A 16,582-nucleotide genomic window follows, 5' to 3' on the forward strand; every position below is an offset into this window, starting at 1 on the left:
ACCCCAATTCTGAAAGAAGGTCTACTATGGGTAAAATGCTATCAAACAGCATCACTGCTACAGAGAAATCGTTCATGAAAGGAAGAGTCAATCGATGCAGCAAACTTCACTGTTGTCTTATTTTAAGAAATCACCACACCCACCTCAACCTTCAGCAACCACCATCCCGATCAGCAGCTACAACAATGAGGCAGGACCCTCCAACAGCAAAAATGTTCATGACTCACTGAGAGCTCAGGTGATGGTTAGCATTTTTTAGCAATAAAGTAATTTTCAATTAAACTATGTATATTTTTTAAGATAATGCTACTGTGCTGCACCTAACAGACTACAGTATAGGGTACACTTAACTTTTATACGCCCTGGGAAAGCAAAAAATTCATAAATTTGTTTTATGGCAATATTCACTTTATTGTGGTGACCTGAAACCAAACCTACAGTATTTCTGAGATGTGCCTTAGGTTGCCAACCAAAAAGACTATTAGCAGTGCATCTCAGTTCCTATTTCTCAAATCTCTCACAAATGTATCTTAACAATTTCATTAAATACTCTTTTACTTCACAGTGAAAATGGTGTCTACTTTTAGTTATTTTTTTCTTGTCAGTACTTCTGAGCAATTTTAAAAATTCATGGTAATTCTCCTATTTATTGCCTTTGACCGTTTTTACTTAGGAAATCTGTGGGTTTTTTATTGATTTGTAAGAGCTCTTTGTACAATAAAGATATTAATCATTTGTGTATCTTAGTTGTATATTTTCGGTTGCCTTCATCTTATTTGCATTCAGGTTTGGTTTTTGATGCACAGAAGCTTAAATTTTATGCAGACTTATCAATCATTTCTTCTGTGGTTTCTTCCATGGTTTGTATACTTAGAAAGTTCTTCCCTAGTCCAACTGCAATTAAACAGCTATTTCTATTTCTTTTACTTGCCCTCCAACTGCTGCTACCAACTTTTACCCTTGGCCCTTTTTATCGACCTGTGTAGAATTTCTTAGGTATGGTGTGAAGTAAGTACTTAATGTTATTTCTGACAATACCCTACCTCAGCTTTGCCTCCAACATCATTGGTAAAATCACTCATTCATCATCTGCATAAAATTTACTTTGAGAGCAATTGCTTTGAGGTACAATCTTTGCCCTAGTGTCAGCTTTGGCACTCGGGTAAGTTTTGTTTTGTTTGTTTTGTGTTTTTTAATTTCTCTAAACCTTAGTTTCCTTATTCATAAAACAGGCATCATAACACCCATGTTACAGTTTTGTGGTAAGAATCAAACTAGATAATTTACAGGAAGTACTTAGTTCAGTGCCTACCATAGCACATATGCTCAGCAAGTCAGCGGCTGGACACCAGATTCAGGGCTATTTGTCTTCCTCTTACCATCTGTCATCTCTTGTGCTCACAGGATAAATTTGATAGTATACATAATACTTGGTAGGAAAAGTATCTCTAACTACTTTATCAAAATTGCCTTGATTGTTCCCACCTGTTTGTTTTTACATAGGCTCAATTCACTTTTCATTTCAGTTATTCTTAGAATGGTCTTTTCTTTCCAAACTCATCTCTCTCTCACTTGCTTTTTGGCACATGCTATTACATAGGCCAGAACTTCCAAAATGATGTTTAAAAGTAATGGTGAACAGGGGCATCTGGGTGGCTCAGTGGTTGAACATTGCCTTTGGCTCAGGTCTTGGTCCTTGGGTCTTGGGATCAAGTCCCATGCCAGGTTCCCCAGGGGGAGCCTGCTTCTCCTCTGCCTATGTCTCTGCCTCTCTGTGTGTGTCTCTCATGAATAAATAAATAAAATCTTTAAAAAAAAATAAAAGTAATGATGAACATAGATATCCTTGCCTTTAACTGCTTAAAATATTAAATATTCTAGAGTCTCAACATTGAGTTTGATGTTGGCTATAGGTTTAAACCAGGTAGTCTTTATAATACTGAAATCTTGATAATACTGTTTTTTGACATTATTTTTATTTCCATCCAAATGAGGAAAAGGAATTTTAAAGAGGTAACATGAGCTACCAAAAGTCATATAGCCAGGACATGGGGCCTGAATGCATGCCCGAGTTGTCTGGTTACATTTTCCTTTTCCATTGCAACAATGCTACCACTCTATAATATAGTCAGTCTTCAGCCACTTGTTTTTTGTGGGTTTTTTTTAAGATTTTATTTATGTGAAAGAGAGAGAGAGCACTAGCTGGGGGGAGGGACATACAGAGAGGGAATAGCAGGCTCCCCACAGGGCGGAGAGCCCAATGTGGGACTCAATCCCAGGACCCTGGGATCATGACCTGAGCTGAAGGCAGACGCTTAACCAACTGAGCCACCAAGGCACACCCCAATCATTTGTTTTGTTCCAAGTTTAGCCATAAAAATTCATTTAGATCTTATAAAACATCTTCTTACAAAAGCAACGTAAGAAAGAATGGCTAATTTCTCAGCTGATCTGAAGAAATGTACATCATCAGTTATTACTGTAGAAATACTTCAATAGGGATCCCTGGGTGGCGCAGTGGTTTGGCGCCTGCCTTTGGCCCCGGGCGCGATCCTGGAGACCCAGGATCGAATCCCACATCGGGCTCCTGGTGCATGGAGCCTGCTTCTCCCTCTGCCTGTGTCTCTGCCTCTCTCTCTCTCTCTGTGACTATCATAAATTAAAAAAAAAAAAAAAAAGAAAAAAGAAATACTTCAATATTCATCAGTGTTTGTCTGAGAAAGAGAATTTAGTAGGAGATACCAGAGACATGGCTGTGACTCCTCCCCAGTTATGCCCTATGTGGAGAGAACAAAGAACTTCCATTGCTTTCAGTTACTGAGGGTAGAAAAGGGCAGGACTTTGAAGTAAAATAGAAACTCTTGAAGAAAGAAGATTGGGAGTTAGCAGATCAGATGGTGGTGGTGATAGAAAGCAGGGCAAAAGGACAGAGCCGGAGTAGAAGGTTTAAGTAGTACCTACTGACCTCTTCCTCTTCCTTATATCCATGAGGGCTGAATGAGCCTGTCAGAGCAAATGCCAAATAGAAAGGAGATTTGACTCACCTGCTTTTCTTTTCAGCCAGACTCTGAAGTTTTCCCTCCCTCTGACCCATGGCATTTCAGAAAGGCAAGTCTTCCTTCCATTGGCCTGATGCCAAATAAATATATGTCTTTCTGCTCTAGGATAGTTTAACTTTGGCAATTGCTGGAAAATTGACAGGAAATTTTAAAATGAAGATAAGGAGAAAGTTGCAGTTTCAAAAAATCTCAAAGTTGACCTTAGTTTTTCCTAGAAGGCAATGATCCAGACCACACTCTATCTCTGCAGTAGTTCTACCCTCTTCTATGAGAGCTCCTTCATGGGCCAGATTTCTCCTTTTCCTAACAGGAACCCCAGATGCTCTCTGTACTTGGAAACCTCTCTGTACTTGGAAACATACTGATCTTATCATCTTTCCCTATTACCACCCCACAAGAGGTCTGAGAATCTTGCTAAGGCCTCATCTGCCAAACAAAGGCTTAACAAAACCTATCCACACCTTTTGGCACATAGTAATAAGTGTATAAGGATTAACTCTTATTATTTTAGGTAGGCTCCACATTCAGCATGGAGCCCATTGCAGGGCTTGAACTCATGACCTGTATGCTTCACAAGAACCTCTGCTCACCTTTAATCCAGCCCCCAACCCAAGCTTCTCCCCTCTGTTCTCATTCTACCAACCAGGTCAAAATCATACGCTGTGAGGAAAAGTGATAAAATTAGAATAACTTACATTAAATTAAATTAAATTAAATTAAATTAAATTAATAATGGTTTAAATGTAATAGATCTAAATTTGTAGAATAGAGAATAAATAGAAAATATCCCTTCTGCTTTTCTCTTCACATAGCCCAAGGCATGTATCCACAGTTCCATACTGAAATAAAAACATTTAGCTCTTGACATTGTCTTGTCTTGACATTAACAAAAATAGCACGATCATATACATGTCCAGAAATTTTACCCAGTCTATTACTGAGCCTACAAAACAATCCTGTGAGAACATCAGGGTAGTGATTATCATTCTTATTTTGTAAAAGAGGAACCTAATGAGCAAAGAAACAAGTGAATTACCCCAAGTTATATTTTCATAGGTGGCAGCAATAAGACTCAAACCCAGGACTTCTGTTGTCAAATCCAAAATTCCCCTCTTCCTGAAACTGACTCCTACAGTCTCTAGGACCATTGGTTACTAACTTTTATCATTTCTATTAAGGCCACAGAGGCCATCATGATTCATTTCCCAGCAACCGTTCTCCGACAGACTATTCTGAAGTTCATGGTAAACACTTTGAGACTGTCCTACACAACTTTTATTTGTTCCTTGACTCAATAACCAGGAAAATATACATCAAATCATATCTGAGTTTATAAAGGAAGGATTGGAGGTTATTATATTGCTACAAATGCTAAAAAAATCATCATTTACAATAACTATATATAATCTTATAGTTTTTTTTTTAAATAATGACTCTTTTTCCAAGGAGATCTTGAATTTCTGACTTTTCCATGTCTAACATATTTCTTATGTATACAATCAATTAGTCAGTGTCTGCAATAATTAGTCCATCCATCATTTAAACTACATATCCAGGGATACTGGGATGACTCAAATAAATGTCTGAGTTTTGATCTCAGCTCAGGTCTTGATCTCAGGGTGGTAAGTTCAAGCCACATATTGGGCTCCACACTGGTGTGGAGCCTACTTAAAAAAATAAACAAATAAACAAATAAAAATAAACAAACAAATAAAATAAAATGCACACCCATCATTATGGTTGTGTGCAAATCAAGTTTTGCTATGTTAGTACCATTAATACAAAATAATAAGAGCTAATCCTTACATAATTCTTACTATGTGCCAGGTACGGTTCTAAACGCTTTACAAGTATCATCTCATTTTGCCCTCACCTGTGAGATAGGTGCTTTTACTATCTTCATTTTACTAAGGAAATTGAGGAAGAGACAAAGTAAGAAATTAAGTAAGAAAATAACAGAGCTTACATTTGACCCCAGATTGTGTGGCTCCATAATCCACAGAATTTCAGTAACTTATAGTTTCCAAAAGATTTTCACTTGATGCCAAGAATTCAATTTGAATTCAAAACTCATGTATGTGGACTGCTAGAATTAAGTTCAACATCTTGAAAACAAGCCTGTTCAGAGACCACTGTGTTGTTGTATTTAGTTCCTCCTGGCAGTAGCCCTTTTGTATTTAGCAACAATGCTAATCACCCAGATCACTTATTGTCTTAAAGTGGTGATTTTTAAAAATGAGTACAAGGAAAGAAAATGGATACTTTCTCCAATAAATATAAATAAAACAGTCATTAACCTTTTAGAGCTAGAGGGTATCTAATACATACACCCAAACACAAAACATTTAATCCACTAAACATGAGGTAGGAGGATTTATTATCACTCTCATTTTCCTGATGAAGAATCTGACACTCAGATTAAATTACCCAATGTTCTACAGCTTATAATGTAGCAAAGATAACATTCAAACCCAATTCTGTCTTCAGAGCCCAACACTTAGCCATTCTATCAAACTTCCCTCCATCTAGTCTACTGAAATAACACAGCTTGAATTAGAAAAAAAGCAATTTGAGCAAATATTTCTCCACTTCAACTATGCAAGGCAACACAATGCAGTGTGTTCACTTACATTCACAAATGCACCTGCCAATATGTTCAAAAGAAGTGCCTACTGGATTGTAGTACTTTAAAGACCTTTAGGGGTTAGAAGAGTAAGACATTTCTTTTAAATAATACTATTTCCCTTACTCATTAAGATAATTAAAATTCTAGATTGTTTTGTCCTGAATCGGACATTTCCTGCAAGAAGTAAGTATAGGTCTCCAAATACATTATTTCAAATAAACTTGAATAAATAAACTTAAGTACTCATCATTCATCAGACTCTTGCATTAGAGAACAGTGCAACAATTTACCACTGACAAACCAGCATTCCAGACCTTCCTGAGAGTCGTGTGATTCAGGGAAGGTTTGAGAAGCCTAATGTCAACCAACGTGCTAGAAAAATCTTAATTCACTTGTTGAACGTAGACCAACTAATGTGTTTATCCTAAACTACTGGAAAATTCCAAGTGGCACAATTATCCTTAGCAACCTGTAGCAATTTAAAAAATATTTTTTAGTATCATCTATTCCTTCTTTTTCCACAATGATATGCAAGCAATATATGACCCTGTAAGGAGCAAAGATAAGTATTACTGCTATGGACAGTTAATGAATTTGATCCATTCACTCAGCTGATCATATAGTAACAATTCAAAGTGAGATTTTTAAAATTTTATTTAAGTTCAATTTGCCAACATATAGTGTAACACTCAGTGCTCATCTCTCATCATGTGCCCTCCTTAATGCCATCACCCAGTTACCCCAGCCTCCTACCCACCTCCCCTTCTGCAACCCTTTGTTTCCCAGAGTTAGGAATCTCTCACGGTTTGTATTCCTCTCTAATTTTTCACCACTCATTTCCCCCCCTCCCTTACAGTTTTTTTCACTATTTCTTATATTCCACATATGAGTGAAACAATATGATAATTATCTTTCTCCAATGGATTCCAGTTCCATCCATATCAATGTAAATGGTATTCATTCAAAGTGAGATTTTTAACACAGACAAGAGCTATGTTTGATCACTGGGCTAGAATAACAATGCAAGATCACAGTGAACTGCAGCTAAAGGTGGCAATGTCTATCCTACTGGTAGTAATCCATTAAACAGTGGTAAAAAGTGCAAGTTCTAAAGGAGGCAAGCCTAAAACATAGCCTCTGCTTCCTCATCTATAATGTAACAATAATTAGGTTGCTACCAAAACATTGTAAGAATTGGGGTAATATATAGAGAGAGTACTTAGCACATAGTAAGTGCTCAATTAATTTTAGCTACTGCAGACAGATACCATTTAGGTCTCCTGTTTCACAGACTTGTTAGGGAAATTAGTGAGTTGAAAGTTAGTTTTTTAAATCCCTTCTGAGGGAGAAAATGAGGACAAGGAGTATTCCTGTATTGTTCACCACTATATCTGCAACACCTGACATAGTATCTAATAAGTACATGTTTATGGAGTATACTCTGAATCATTATACATATTCATTATAAGAATGAATCTATTAAAAGAGCTCTCTCAGTATAAGGCATGGCAAGGGGAAAGAGAGGGTTAAAGATGGAAGAGAGAAGTTAAATGAATTCTATATAGTTATTCTTCACCCTGGGAACAAGACCCAATCAGATCCTTTAGGTTAGAGTCCCCAAATCACTGATTTATCCATAGTGCCAAGTGCTGCACACCGACCACAGAACTCAGTGTTAGTGTTTATGTACTCATGTGAATTCAGCTCTTTAAAAACACAATTAAATCCTCAAAAGGAGCTCCCTAACCAGCCATCCAAGATAGACCCCAGGGGGCATATTATCTATAACATTCATTTGGCACCTAAGCAAGTGGAGAAGCCACCATTTTAAGGAGTTTGTTCTTATGACATTAAATGTTTGTTGGATTTTCTCCAAAAGACAGGAATTAAATTCTGCACAACTAAATTCTGCACATATTCTGTACCTTCCAGGTTTCCAGGCATTAACTTGGCCTCTACAGGGAACATGAAGAGGCACAATCCTTACTCTGAAGGAGCTTCCTATCTAATAAAGAGAATAAGACAGGTACAAAAATAACTTCAATGCAAGGCAGATCATAGCAAGTGTCATGGAGATATACAAGGAAAGAGATCCAAAGAGGAATCAAATAAATCTATTTTAAGCAATTAAGGCTTTATGATAGTGGGGCACACGAATGAGACCACAAAGATTTTGAATGGGCAAGGGCACTGCAGGTTGAGAAGACAGCAGGGGTAAAGACCAGTTAGGAAAACGTGGGGTGATTATATAATCTGGGACCACTTTGATATTTTACTGGTTTATGGGACTGAAGAAAAAAAAAGAGTATTTATAATCAAGATGACCTGTAAACTCTGAACATAGGAACAAATAAAACACAGAGGCTGTGGAGAAGAAAATGACATGGCTAAGACTGTTCATTAGATTTACCTGGCAAGCGCATGTTAGGTGGAACGGAGAGGGAAAGAGATAAAGGAGCTCTGCAGTAAAGGGTTAACCTTACTTAGAAAGTGGTCTAGGGGATCCCTGGGTGGCTCAGCGGTTTAGCGCCTGCCTTTGGCCCAGGGCATGATCCTGGAGTCCGGGATCGAGTCCACGTCGGGCTCCCTGCATGGAGCCTGCTTCTCCCTCTGGCTGTGTCTCTGCCTCTCTCTCTCTCTCTATCACAAATAAATAAATAAATCTTTAAAAAAAGAGAAAGCGGTCTAGCCTTTGCCCTTGCTCCTGGGAACTGGCCTTGAAACCCTTGGAACAGTCTGCCCGCTAAGTGTCTTTGTTGACATTGGGATCAACGCATGCTATACGAATGATGCCATCACGCACTATCTGCTCCATCTCGGGAGAGACTGGAGACAATGGTAAAGCCCAGAAGCAGTCAGCGACGTCTGTGTGACCAACCAAGTTTATGACTGAGTCTCAGCGCAAACTCCGGACACCAATACTCAGTGAGGTCTCTGGCTGGCAGTGCTGTGCGTGTTCTCGCACACTGCTCCTGGGAGAAGTACCTGTGGCCCCGTGATGGGGCTGGGGGAGGAAGGCAGAGCCCAGCCCTTGGAATCCTCCCAGGCCCTGGGCTGAGCATGTCTTCCCTCGGCTGATCTGAATCTGCATCCCATCACAGTAACAAATCACAACTGTGCATGCAACAGCTTTCAGGGTCCTGGGAGTCTCTCAAATGGCTTATCAAACCTGAGGGTGACCTTGGGAACCCATACTCGCAGTTGTGCCTCAGAAATGAAGGTGGTCTTGAGACATCCAAATCGAAAACAACCGATAAGAAAACCCTCTGTGACAGTGCAGGGGGAATTTAGGAAAGCCTAAGAAACAGCGGTAGAATTGAAAAGGCACTGATGCTACAGCTCTACAGAGAAATAAATAAATACAGATGTGATTACATATAAGAAACTAAAGAGAGTTAGCCTGGGAGAAAGGAATTAATTAACTTATTAAGAAATACAAATTGAGGGATCCCTGGGTGGCGCAGAAGTTTGGCACCTGCCTTTGGCCCAGGGCACGATCCTGGAGACCCGGGATCGAATCCCACGTCGGGCTCCCGGTGCATGGAGCCTGCTTCTCCCTCTGCCTATGTCTCTGCCTCTCTCTCTTTCTCTCTCTGTGACTATCATAAATAAATAAAAAAAAATTAAAAAAAAAAAAGAAATACAAATTGAGAAATGAGAAGCAAGAGCTGGTTTGAGGAGAAAGCAGGGTACAGCAGGGGAAATGAGGAGTTTGGGTACCTCCAGCTCTCTCCTTCCCTGTGCCAATGTCCCCATCGACCAGTGGGTCTGTTCCTTTACCCCTGGGAATCTTTCATTGCCAACAAAACACAGCATAAACGATGCTGTGCACAGGGTGATTCTGGCCCTTAAGAGGACCCCTCAGGGTCATGAGAGGTAAAAACACAGTTTCATTCAGCCAGTAGGCTTTGGGGTGGTTAGTTATGACATAATAAGATAACTGAATTTAAGACAGTAAATAGAGCATAACTAAATCATTTTCTCTAGCTAATTTCTTTATTTAGAAAGTATACGATTCTCCAAGACAATGGAGGTCAAAAGTAAGACGTCTAACTAATTACAATCTTTAAATGACCCAGAGAGCTTGAGAACATTTTGCTATGTGGCTACAGATTGTCAAAATCAGTTCTTTTCCCAAGTACCTAATTGACTTGAAAGGAGGCACGAAGGAACATGCTCAACGAGGTCTGATTATACCTGGCTCATCCTCCCCCTCACCTCCTAGCTCCATTTTTCCAGTTTATTAATATCTTCAGTCTAATCCTGGTTGATAAATTGCTGGCAAGCTTGCTCAGGTCCGTGTTATCTGCAATCACATTAGAAGGCAATGCAAACGTGCAAAGATTAAACTTTTTCCTAATCTTTATCTCTCTATATTAAAATAATTGAAGGGGCACCTGGGTGGCTCAGTGGTTGAGCATCTGCCTTTGGCTCAGGTCATGATCCTGAAAGCCTGGGATTGAGTCCCACATTGGGCTCACAATGTAAGGAGCCTGCTTCTCCCTCTGCCTCCATCTCTGTCTCTGTGTGTTTGTCTCTCATGAATGAATAAATAAATTCTTTTTAAATAAATAAATAAATAAATAAATAAATAAATAAATAAATAAATAAATAAATATTGAAAAGAATCCGGGGTTCTTGTCAAATTACAGCATTTTTGTACTGAGATAAAGTACTGGCTAAAATAATACCTGAGGCATACATAAATATTTTTAAATGCTCAAGGAAAAATATAATCCACAAGAAAATAGGCTGGGTGGCTCTGACCTGGCACTTCAATCCCAGGTGCTCCCGGAGAGAGCGCCCAAAGGTTTAACCACTAACATTTCAGTCAGTGTTAAAAATTTTTGTGTTAAAAGTTCTTAAATAAAAGCCATGTTTTCACACTTTAAAATAAGCAAAAAAGTAAGCAGTACCATTCAAATCTTATTATGGCTATCAAATTTTATATGATATTTGGTATCATACAAACATGAAAACAGGGGTTCTGAACACAAATGGTTAATCTTATAGACCATGGACCCCTTTGGCAAAATGGTGAAGCCTCTAAAGCCCTTTTCAAAATAGTACTTGTAAAGCATAAAATAAAATAGAATTGCAAAAAAGAAACAAACCCAGCAAATCAGTTATCAAATAGACTTTCAACAATTTTTTTTACTGAGCTTATTCAATAACTGAACCTGATGCGGAGGTACAACAGCAATCAGGATACACATAGAACTTCTCCTGATAGATATGTTATTCTTAGTAACACCTCTTTTTTAAAAATCAAGTATAATTAGCATACAATGTTGTACCAGTTTCAGGTATGCAATGACCCAACAATTCTATGTATTACTCAGTGCACATCACGATAAGTATACTCTTAATTCTGTTCATCTATTTCACTCATCCCCCCACCCACTTTTTATTTGATAAAAATATCAAAATATTTTAAAACAATTTTATGATAAAATTAGTGCTTTTTTATTAATGCATTAAATTGTATGATCTAGTAGCTGATCTAATAACTAATTTTGAAGTAGATAAGAGTATAAATGGTATTTCAAGATATCTCAACAACTGTAATATAATATAAAAATATTCATAATTACTATTGATAACAGAATCACAGGTATTAGTAGCACTACTGTGATTTCTGACCTAAATTCATAATTAAATGAAAAGCTAAATTTTGGCCTAGAGATTACTGAAATGAAGTATTTTCTATCCAAGTTCAAGGGCCTTATAAATTCTACTCCCAGCCATTTAATTATAATCCCCTACCTTCAATAAAGCATTGGGCATGACTCTTGTTAATTATACTGAATTCACAGAACTTCCGAAACACTGAGTCTTGGTGCCAGGGAGAGGCTGGGACCCAGACAGAATGTCTTTCTTTTTTTTTTTTTTTTTTTTTTGTATATTATTTGTTGGAGTTCGATTTGCCAACATATAGCATAACACCCAGTGCTCATCCCTCAAGTGCCCCCCTCAGTGCCCGTCACCCAGTCATCCCAACCCCCTGCCCGCCTCCCTTTCCACCACCCCTTGTTCATTTCCCGGAGTTAGCTGCCAGACAGAATTTCAAAAGTAAGAGGAGCCCCAGGTTTTAAAAGACAGCAGGAACAGGATTGCATGGTAGAAGTGGGCCTGGTTAAAGGTACAGAGGTTTGGGGGTCATGCACCTGTTTGAAGTTACAGCAGGGTATTGACTGCAAACACTGGTGTACAGTCACACTGAGGCCCGGCTAGCAAGAGACCGAGATGATGGCAGGATAGCTTTCCAAGCCCACATAGGGTTAGAAGTGGGGATTGGATGGGGATTGAATGAGATGGGCTGGGGGGAGTTATAAATCCAGAAAAGACAACACAGAGGAGATCAGAGCCTTGCCTTGAGATTTACCAAATTTAGGTGCAAAGGCAAAGGCCTAAAGGCAGAAAAGCATGAAAGCAGTGAGTGAGAAATAGTAAATAGTTCATTCAGTCCAGGATCACCAGACCAGAAACAACCGAGTTTGAATCAGGGCTGTGGATTAACTCTGATATCTGATTTAAATAGACAACCTCAATCCATTACAATAAAAGGAATTTAACCTGGGCTGCCCAGGTGGCTCAGCGGTTTAGCGCCGCCTTCGGCTCAAACTGCAACCTCTGGTAAGAACTATATTTGTCTCCTTTTTTTTTTTTTTTTTTTTTTGTATATTTGTCTCCTGTTTAGTTTTTCTGTTAAGTATTGAGTCAAAATCCATCAAAGAGAAAGAAAAAGGCAGGTAAGGGAAGATAATATATCATGACAAATTCTATCTGACCTCATTACCTTCTGCCATTAAAAAAAAAGAAATTGTAACTTCTGCGCCAAAAGCTTCTGTACAGGGACTGAGGAGCATAAAGATCAAGGTTAATAAACCCTTATTGCATTTGAGTGGACTTGCTAGCAAATGGAATCTTGGTAAACAGTGTAAAAGGCTACCGATGTTATGCCAACGTCCTGCATGTAATTTTAAATCTGAAAAAACTGAAACAAGTGCACTATTTATGATACTGTTTGTCTGACTTCTTCAACATGAATTAATCTTTGATTCCATCTGGAATTGACCCTCTGGTCAACCGTCATCAGCTGGGTAACTCTGAACCCCAACCTTCCTACTTCTTTCCACTTTAATTAACACATCTAAATCGTACTTTCTGTGTTCCTATCCCAAGCACTTAACAAACATAAATCCCTTTAATCATCCTAACAACCTAGAACATAGTGACTCTTATTATCCCCATTATACAATGAGGGAATGGAGATCCCAAGAGGTTAAGTTGTCCAATATCACAGAACCTAGTAAATGATCAAACCAGGAATCATAGACAGGAAGCTTGACTCCAAAGTCTGTGCTTTTAACTACAGCATTGTTTTTCTGCCTCAAATAGCCATGTTTGAGGCAGAGAAGCATTCTCTGCTTTTAACTACAGCACTGCTCTGAGATACCCTATGCCAGAGAAAATGAATATATACAAAACATTATGAATGCCTCATCAACAATAAACCCTAAATTCACTAAATGCCAAGTTTTTAATGTTATTCTTATCCTAAACTCAATATTCCCATCCTAGATTGATATTACCCATTAAGTTACTAATTCCCTTATCTGTTAAACCAGAAGGACTATATCAAATCCCATTTGTAGGTAAGCATCATTGTTTGAGAACTCTGTCGCTTGGCAATTCAGAGTATTTTACTCCCAATTTTCTTGAAGCTACTCCTTGCAAGACAGTTACTTGATATATTAACATCATGGATTAGAGATCAAATTTTAAAATATCTTCTATCCAACTCTACACACTGCCTCTATGTAAAAACACAGTTTGGTTTTATATTTTTCTCTTGGATGCCCCATGGTCACCCAGAAGCAGTACTCACTCCTCATGGCTATCCAGAAGCAGTTCATGTACTCACCAATGCTCTGAATTACTCAGTTATGACCATATGATTCTGTGCTGAGCCGGGAGAAAAGGCTATCTTCATATGTCCCAAAAGAAACAGCTTTAGAAGACTGTTGGAGAGCTCTAGAGCTACGTGGCTTCAATAAAACAAAGCAAGGAGTACTAACATCACGTCTTCCGCAACTTTAGAGAAAGGCTTGGTAAATGTCTTAGTTCATGCAAACTGGGTGGCTTATAAACAGCCAACATTTATCTCCTACAGTTGTGCAGGCTGGAAAGTCAAGATCATGGTGCTAGCAAATTTGGTGTCTGGTGAAGACCCAATTCCTGATTCAAAGATGGCTGTCTTTTTTTTTTTTTAATTTTTTTAAATTTATTTATTTATGATAGTCCCACAGAGAGAGAGAGAGAGAGAGAGAGAGGCAGAGACACAGGCAGAGGGAGAAGCAGGCTCCATGCACCGGGATCCCGACGTGGGACCCGATCCTGAGTCTCCAGGATCGCGCCCTGGGCCAAAGGCAGGCGCCAAACCGCTGCGCCACCCAGGGATCCCAGATGGCTGTCTTTTAACTGAGTCCTCACAAGTAGAAGGACACCAAGGACACTAATCCCATTCTTTTAAGAGACCCAATCACCTCCCAAAGGTCTAACCTTCTAATACCATTATATTGGACATTAGGTGTCAACACATGACTATGGAGGGAACACAAATGCTCAGAGCACAGGAGCAACTAAAAAAAAAAAAAAAAAAATTAAGCCAGATCATAAAACTAAAATGGTAAAAACTAAAGTTCACACATCTTTTTAAAATCCCTAATACACATACATCTAATTTGTTGAACTGTTATAACATTTTTTCTACTTGCCCTTGTGACAAAATAATGGTGTGTCACTCTATCAAGATAAAAATAACAAAGGTTATTTGTAGGTAACTGACATAATATGCCTAACAAATAGGTTAGGAATTTCAAAATGATTGCTACAGGGTTAGATATATCAAAATGTTTTCGAATAGTATGTTTAAAACTTCTCTTCAACCAAAGGATTTGCCATTTTACTGAAAATAGTTTCTCTGATTTTTTCTTTCTTTTGAAAAGCCACTTTGAGCCATGAGTCACTGGGTGATTTCCTTTCTTTATTTCTGAGTTGCATTTCAAAGACAAAAACTACTCTTCCTCCTCCTTGTCTTCTCACAGGTACCTGAGCTGCTATTATCCAAGGTCGGAAAGAAGCCAAGCTGGTTAAAACAAAAACTTATGCTTATTTGACAAGGAGCTTTATTCCATGGGAGTTTATATGCATGTCAAACATTTATGGCAATTTGAATTTTTAGTGTCTCCAGAGATGAAGCTAAATGGCTGCTAAAAACTAGCTTTTACAGCAGCTTTCATTTCTATTTAATTTATTTGAATAACAAGCATCATATTTAAAGTATCTGTGGGAGATGACCAGGATATTAAAATATTGTTTGTCTTATCTTTCAATATTGGACTCCTAAAACAAATATTCAGATTCACTATCATCTCCAGCTAGCTGATATTGAAAGACACATAATGGCGGACTGTTGCCATGACAACTCCTCTACAACTACACATTTTCTATGGCAACCCAGGCTCCATGGAATACTAATGAAAACCCATAGCAACAGAGAGTTAAAGAGGTGATGTCTGGAAACCAAAAAGCTCATGTAACATCTATTACAAATGTCATAGATGCTTTTGTATGTTAACAAACAATAATACAGTCTAAAGACATATTAGCTAGAAAATTAAAAGGTATATTTCAAATATTTTCTGAAAAAAAAACACTATTATGGGACTTGAGGAATTCACATCAATATACTATTAAGTGTGAAAATATGTTCCTCATATTTTAAAATAGAGAACCCTAATTTTTAATAAAAATGGATATATTTTCCCAGTTGCAGAACACTTACATGCTATCATGCAAAGTGAACAGTAGAAATGACTCAGGAGCACTCTGTTTAAATCTCATTCTTTTCCCGGTTCCTCTTCTTTTCAAGAGTTCCAGCTGTGTAACTTTGATCACTTAACCTCTAAAAGCCTCAGGTTCTCTTTCACAAAAGGATGTTACATTTAAAGGCCACTAAAGCCTCTATGATTCCTATTCTGTCATTTACCAGCCAGTGAACGTGCACACGCCATTTAATCTGAGTGTCAGTTTCTTATCTGTCAAAGGGCATGATACCTGCCTCTTCCTCATTACCAGTTTGCTGCAAAATGTGCTAGACATACATAAGCACTCAGGGAAAACATTAAATTAATTGTCTTGGCTTAAAAAAAAAAAGAATTAAAATGTTCCTCTTTATATTTTTATTTTAAAATATCGAAGTTAATGATAAAGATCAACATAAAACTCCATGCCCATTATGAACCATTCCGATGTACAATCATTTATTGAGCACTTAATACACTGCCAGTTGTTGGTGTTACAGCAAAGAACAAGGTAGATATGTTCTAGCATATTATGTTCTAGCAGATAGTGTCAAAAAATAAATAAGCAAACAAAGGTGATGAAAGAAAGTGGCGCAGAGGAAATCAGCAGAGTAAAGTGAACAGAAAGGATTTGTGAGAAGAAATGGGCTAGTCAGCTCAGGGTGTGCATAGTCAGTCCTCCTGAAGGAAGGGACTATGAAATGAGCCTTGCAAGGAGCCAGCCATGGGCAGACAGGGACAGCCAAGTAGAGGGGACCGCCATTCTAAGACCTCAAATAGCAGGGGAGCCTGGCTGACTCAGTGGGTAGGGCCTGCAACTCTTGATCTCAAGCTCATGAGTTCAAGCTCCATGTTAGGGGCAGAGTTTATTCAGAGAAAAAGAGAGAGAGAAACAGACAGACAGACTTTAAATAGCAAAGCCTTTAATGTGTTGACAAAATAGCACAGATGTCAGTAGGATTGAATAGCAGAGAATGCCCCGCGCCCCGCGCCCCGCGCCCCGCGGACGCACGTGGCCCTTCCGGGCC

General features: G+C 38.5%; 1 protein-coding gene across 1 annotated transcript in view; it reads right to left on the reverse strand.

The window, feature by feature from the left end:
* The window catches only part of ANK3 (ankyrin 3), a 673,376-nt gene that overhangs the window by 557,267 nt on the left and 99,527 nt on the right, over positions 1 to 16,582 (reverse strand). The window lies entirely within an intron of this gene.

This window comes from Canis lupus, chromosome 4 (assembly GCF_003254725.2).
Source record: "Canis lupus dingo isolate Sandy chromosome 4, ASM325472v2, whole genome shotgun sequence".
NCBI lineage: Eukaryota > Metazoa > Chordata > Mammalia > Carnivora > Canidae > Canis > Canis lupus.